The sequence below is a fragment of the Cupressus sempervirens genome, chromosome 1 (genome assembly GCF_028749045.1).
Source record: "Cupressus sempervirens isolate cs-2001-9-10 chromosome 1, ASM2874904v1, whole genome shotgun sequence".
In the NCBI taxonomy this organism is placed as follows: Eukaryota; Viridiplantae; Streptophyta; class Pinopsida; order Cupressales; family Cupressaceae; genus Cupressus; species Cupressus sempervirens.
The window spans coordinates 352,531,897-352,538,671 of NC_143118.1; positions in this window are offsets into that span (position 1 = coordinate 352,531,897).

Here is a 6,775-nt window from a genome sequence, read left to right on the forward strand (position 1 = left end):
TGCATCTCTTTGCATTATACATGGGTACCTAACATGGCCTCATTGGTGGTACCCATTCTAAATTTTCTCTTAGTTTTGTGAGCTTAAGGCATTCCCCTAAGTTGCACTTAAGGGGGGATGTTAGAGTAAATAATTAATAATTATTTATTTATTTAATTTTACTTAAGCTTACTTAGGTTAATGCATCTAGTTAATAGTTGTAGTGATAAGTTGTTGACAACACAGAAGTTTGTTCCTAACTAAGTCATACTTATCCTCTCACCTTGTTTGAGGACTCTCCACCTTTTGTGGACATATGTTTAGTTGTCAACCTTATCTTCTACCACCTTCTAGCTTGTTGTACAAGCTTCTTTGAGGGCTTTATATTTCATCTCTCTCATTGTAAATTCATACAATCCCATTTTTCATTGTAAATACATTTTTCAGTGTTTGCAATATTTTCTCTTCAATTGTTTGCTTGAAGCTCTTTCTCCTTCGGTTTCTCTTCAGCAAGCTATTTACATGCAGATGATCTTGGTGACTAAATGTTAGGATTAAACTATAGATAGAAATAAAAATTACATGCAAATATAACCAATAACAAAAAATAATAGATCACACAAAAAAGAACACAAGGCACCAAGATTTAATGTGGTTCATCCAATCCCTAGGCTATGTCCACTAAACAAAAAATCCAATATTTTTATGATCTAGTGATTACAACCTGATTACAATCTATAATCCCTTATAAATCAATACCACTACAAAAACCAACTTCACATCACAACTATATAAAAATAATCCCTAACCATAAGCCCTTTTATACAAGTATTAAATTGCTTTAGGGCTACAACATGTCGGCCAAAATCTTGATAAAACCCCAAAGAATTTATGAAGTATGTACAGTACTTTCTTGTCAGTCACCACAAACTAACAATCTCCCACTTGGGGACTAATCAGGCTCCACACTAAACAACACTGTGGAGTTGGATTTCATCAACTCCTACAGATTAAAGTAATGAAATGTGTAGAAATGAATGAAGTTTACAATTATAATTTTTAATAATTATTTGGAATAAGAATTGATATATTTTTCTATTTTTTAAAGACAACTTTTTAGTTGATGAAAAACATTGAAAATTAGGGGTGTAGTTCCCAACACAAAAGTATATGGAAATAAAATTATTTCCCTTTGATCTAAGATTATGTTATAGATAATATATGTAGCTAGAACACTCAAAAATAAAAATTGGATTTAGTCCTATATTTTCTCTTTTATAACAATCCAAATTTCAACTCACCTGAAATTGATAGTTTTCATCTCCCACCACATTTATCAAAATAAATGCATTCCTATGAAAAGAAAAATTATACATTCTTGAAGAGGACTCTCTCCTCTACAATGTCATATAATTTCTTAATTTTTTTGATATGATTTTTTTCTTTCTTTCTGAAAATTGACATCTTCTTGAGTGTTAAAATACATACTTGTAGATTTTTTTAATTACAATATAGTATATCTAATTAAACAAAATGAAATCTATATGAGAATATTATTGACTTTGAGCTCTATAAATTGGTGTTTATATGGTATTAAGAAAAATCATAAAAAATAATAAGAGTTATTGAAATGTTCATATTTTGAAATAATTTTATTTCTTTAGTAATTGGATACAAACTACTATAAAATGTGCATTTAATAGACGTTTCCAATTGAAAAAGTGTGAAACCATATATAACTTAGCTAGAATAAATATATCAAGATCATATGTTTGAAAAGAACAAGAAGATAGAAATACATAAATTCAACCATTCTGATAAGTCATCTTGAAAGGTGACACAACTTTATACTTTTACCCTATGGCGTTTCTACCATCTATTCATGAATAGTAGCTAAATATTAAAAAAAATGGTTGGGGACTTTTACCCCCAACCATAAAGTCTTGCACTTCTCCAAGATTCTACCTACCTACAAAATTCATGTCCTTTTAATGCCAAATAACCTCCCAAAAAATAAACAAGTAGGGGGTATATGTTGTATCCCAATTTACTTGCATGCGATCTCACCAAAGCTGTACAATGCCTAACAATTAGGATATGGAAGATGAGCATTATTACTATAGAATAATTGTGTCAATAATTCTTGTTAGAATTTTTCATATCATTCTTATGAAGTTTTCTTTTTTCTCAAAACATTTAATTAAATTGTTAACCTAAGAAAGAGTTTTACCTTCTCTATTTCCTTTTGGCTTATCCATATTCAAGACCCTTATCAGAAGGTAAGTTTTACAAATGCACATGAATATTAAATAAGGGATACAACTCATGCATACCATTTGTTATAATTCTTTAGAATAACTGAGAGGGGGGGTAAATCAATTATCCAAGGTCCAAATGTCCTTATAAAACTTTTCACTTAGCTCAGTGAACCCATTAACCATTCATGCATCTAGGCTAATTACTCAAATATGCAAGTTCTTGATAAATCAACATGCAACAATAAAATATGAAAGATCAACACACATAACACAATGATTTAACATGAAAAACTAATTTGGGAAAAACCACCAATAACATGCTACTCCTTTTTCACTCTTCTGAAGTGATGCCCTATGAAAGACCAACCCTGTTAAAGGTTACAACACACTGTTAAATGTGACCCTATTGGGAGATTTTAGTCACCTCGTTAGAAGCGAGCCTGGTTAAAGGACTTCAAGAAAATTCACTTGGAATGCCACCCTGTTAAAGGACTTGTCAATGTCTATTAAACCAACCTTAATCCAAAGGATTTTCCCTAACTGATACAATTATTAGAGAGTAACAATTAAGGGATTTTGATATGATACAACTTACAACATATCTTGCAGATTTCAAATCTTAGTTCTATTCTCAACTCTACTTGGCTTTTAGTCTCTACAGATCTGATAGCTTGTTCACCCTTCAAGCTTTCGTCTCCTTTACCCTTCTTGCTTGTTGTGTCAATGTAGTCACCTTTGTGGTTACTCAATGAAGTAGAGTCTCTGTACTCTATTCTCCCTTTAATCCTCTTGACCTTCTACAAATTCTAGCACATGACCACATTTTACTTCTTGTCCTAACATTTCTTTTATAGGAATCTAGAAGCTTTACCATTTTCCATTGTCTAAATTAGGGTTTAGATGGATTAGGTAAGATACAATATATCTACCCCATATCGTATCTTTACTAGGAACTTCTTCTATAATCCTTCTTAAATTTTCCTAGAAATGGTTTACCTCAAATTCTATATCAGTAGCTCATCATTCTTATCTTCTACTTGGTTCACAAAATTCAAGATAACAAACTTATCATCTTAGATTCCATGAATCTTTGAATTTTCAAATAATGTAGTAGCTCAACACTATTGAACTTCTGATATTGGGCACATATGATGTTACTTGACACCTATCACATTTTCACTCGGCATAAACTAAGTTTTACTGACACTTAGCACTTGTTGCATTTTTCTCGGCACCAACTATGTTACTCGACACACAGTAGAATTTTCTTTTACTCAGTACCAATTGATTTTCTTGCTCAGCTTGTATTAACTTTTCTCAACACCCACTCTTAACTTCAGTCAACCATTGCAAATAGTTTTGTTACAACTTGTTCTTCTAGAGTTTCTAAGTGTAGCCAACCTCTGTAACTTCAAGTAGATTATCAATAAATCATTTCATCATTTTCTTAATTAATCCTTGTACTTCATTACATAATCATAACTCAACCTTTCCTCTAGGTGCTATTGTTACATCTTATTGATTAAATCATCTTCATCAATCAACTAAGTGATAGTACTTGGATCTTATAAGCAGTTCTCATTCCTACAAATAGAAAGTTTGACATCAATGACAAAATAATGGTTGAAACATTCTTCTCCAACAATCTCCCTCTTTCTCATTAATCTCTTTCAACAATGATTTTTTCAATCAGATTTCAACAATCTCCCTCTTTGGTATTGATGGCAAACCAAATTAATCAACCAAGTTACCTATAAATTAACTAGGTTAAAAAGTAAGTCAAATGCCAAAAAGAAATCTTTTTCTATCTGTTAGTAGTCTTTCTATCAGCTTCTTATTACTTCCTCTTACAAGATAGATCTATCATCTTGAACTTGTTTTTGCTAACTCCCTCTAAACTTTTGATCTTCTCCCTCTTGGCTGCTATTTCTCTTCCTTTAGCCTTGATCAGAGCTTTTGATTCTCTTTTCTTTTTCTGATCTTTTTCTCCCTTCATCCAAATCTTGTTCTTTATCAGTTTCTTGCTATTTCTCCCTCTTTGACAACAATGCCAAAGACATCTTATCACATCATCTTTACCATGTAGATATAGAATTTTTAGTAGGTCCAGTTTCTCCCTATATCACCTTACTTGTGACTAATTTTGGATTTCAATATTTCATTTACCTCAGGAAATTCCTAAAGTAAGATCTTCTACATCAATTTGTGAAATTTGGTAATCATCCTATTTGATGCAGTGTAGTCCCCATGTTACTTAGGTAGCCTTTGATAGGGGTATCACCCCTAACTTACCTCTAAGATATTCATATGCATCTTTAGGTAATGGATTTGTAAAGATGTCTGCAATTTGTTCCTTTGAGCTAACATATTCCATCTTTACCTCTTTGTCTTCAACTAGCTCTCTTACATAATGGTACTTGATTGCAATGTGCTTGGTCTTGGCATGCATTACTAGATTCTTTGATATGTTTATAGCACTGGTGTTATAACAATAAAGTATTATAGGTTTTGTTATTTCTTATCTCATTCCCTTGAGTAGATGCTTGATCCATACAATGTTTGTGCAGTTTATAGCAGCAACAACATATTTTGCTTAAGCTATGTATTGTGAGGTGCAACTTTGTTTCTTACTAGTCCATGTAACTAGTCTTTTTCCTAAGAAAATTTCTCCTCCACTAGTTCTCTTTCTATCATCTATAGTTCCTCCCCAATCAACATCAGTGAAGGCTCCAAAGTCAAACATTTCATTCCTCTGATAGTATAGACCAAACTCTTCTATTCCTTTCAAGTATCCCATTACCCTTTTTACTACCATAAGATTATTTTCTCTAGGATTTGCAGAGAATCTAGCAACTATTCCAATATATAATGCTATATCAAGTCTACTATGTACAACATATTGCAATTTACCAATCATAGACCTATATAGTGTTTGGTCACTTGAGCAGATTCATCATTCTTTGAGATTTTTTTCCTATTGTCATGGGTGTATTTATTGGTTTTGAATCTTCCAGTCCAAATGTTTTCAATATTTCCTTAATGTATTTTGACAGGTGACAAGTATGTCATACTTCAATTGATAGACTTGTAGTCCTACAAAGAATTTGATTTCAGCAAACATTGACATCTCAAACTCATGCTTCACCTGATTAGCAAAATCCTTGCACAGAACATCCTTTCCTCCAAATATTATATCATTAACAAAGATCTTAGATAGTAGTATGTCTTTACCTTTTTTTGTCTTGATGTATAAACTATTGTTATCTTCAATTTTTTCAAATCCAATTTTCACAAGATACTGGTGATGTCTCTTATACCATGCTCTTAGTGCTTGCTTCAAAACATAAAGAGCTTTGTGCAACTTACATACCATATCATTGTTGTTGTTATCTAAAAATTCTTTTGGCTATTCTATGTAGACTTCCTCTTCCAATATACCATTCAAAAATGCAAACTTGACATCCATTTGGTATACTTTGTATCCTTTGTAGGCAACATATGCAAGTAGAGTTCTGACTCTTATTGTTGCAACAAGGGAAAATGTTTCCCCATAGTCTATTCCTTCTTCTTGTGGATATCCTTTGCAAACTAGTCTTGCTTTATTTCTTGTGATTTCACCATTTTCATCTAATTTATTGCTGAACACCCATTTTGTACCAATCACATTTTTGTCATCTGGTCTTGGAACTAAACTATAGGTTTTGTTTTTCTTTATCTGCTCAATTTCTTCTTCCATGGCCTTATACCAATCATCATCATCTAGAGCATCTTTTACTATTTTGGGTTCTATCTTGCTTAGCAGGCATGATTCATTTTTCTGTATATTCCTTGTTGTTGGTGTACCATCTTTATTTCCAATGATTTGTCCAGCAGGATGATGTTTTCTAACATATTTGTATAGTTTGGCTCAACTCTTGTTTCCACATTTTGTCTATCAGCTTCAATGTCACTTTTTGCGTTTCTTTTAGGTAACTTAGCATCTCTATCATGTGTATTAATCTCAAAATATGAATGTGCATTTTCTTCATTATGTAACTCGAAATCTAAATGCAACTTGGCATTCACTGGTTGTGACTCGACAGTTACTGAAACTTATAGTTGGTTCCCAACTTGATTGGTAACCTCTTCTTCAGCAGACATTCCTTCATAGAAGTATGCACATGTTTTGTGTTCCTCTAGTCTTTTGATGGGTTTAGCATCATGAATTTCTAAATTTACATTTGCACTTTCCACAATTTTGTTAGTGTTAGCATTCAAACACTTATATGCTTTGCTTCTTGTGGACTAACCAAGGAATATACCTTCATCTCTTTTTGCATCAAACTTACCATTCCTAGCATCCTTAAGAATATAGCATTTTCTTTCGAATACTTTAAAATTTTTCACATTAGGTGAGTGACCATACCATAATTCAAAAGGTGTTGCGTTTGTACCTTTCTTGATTTGCACTCTGTTGAGGGTATAGATAGATGTACTTATAGCTTTTCTCCAATACTTTAGAGCAACATTTTTCTCCATCATAAGTGTTCTGGCATAGT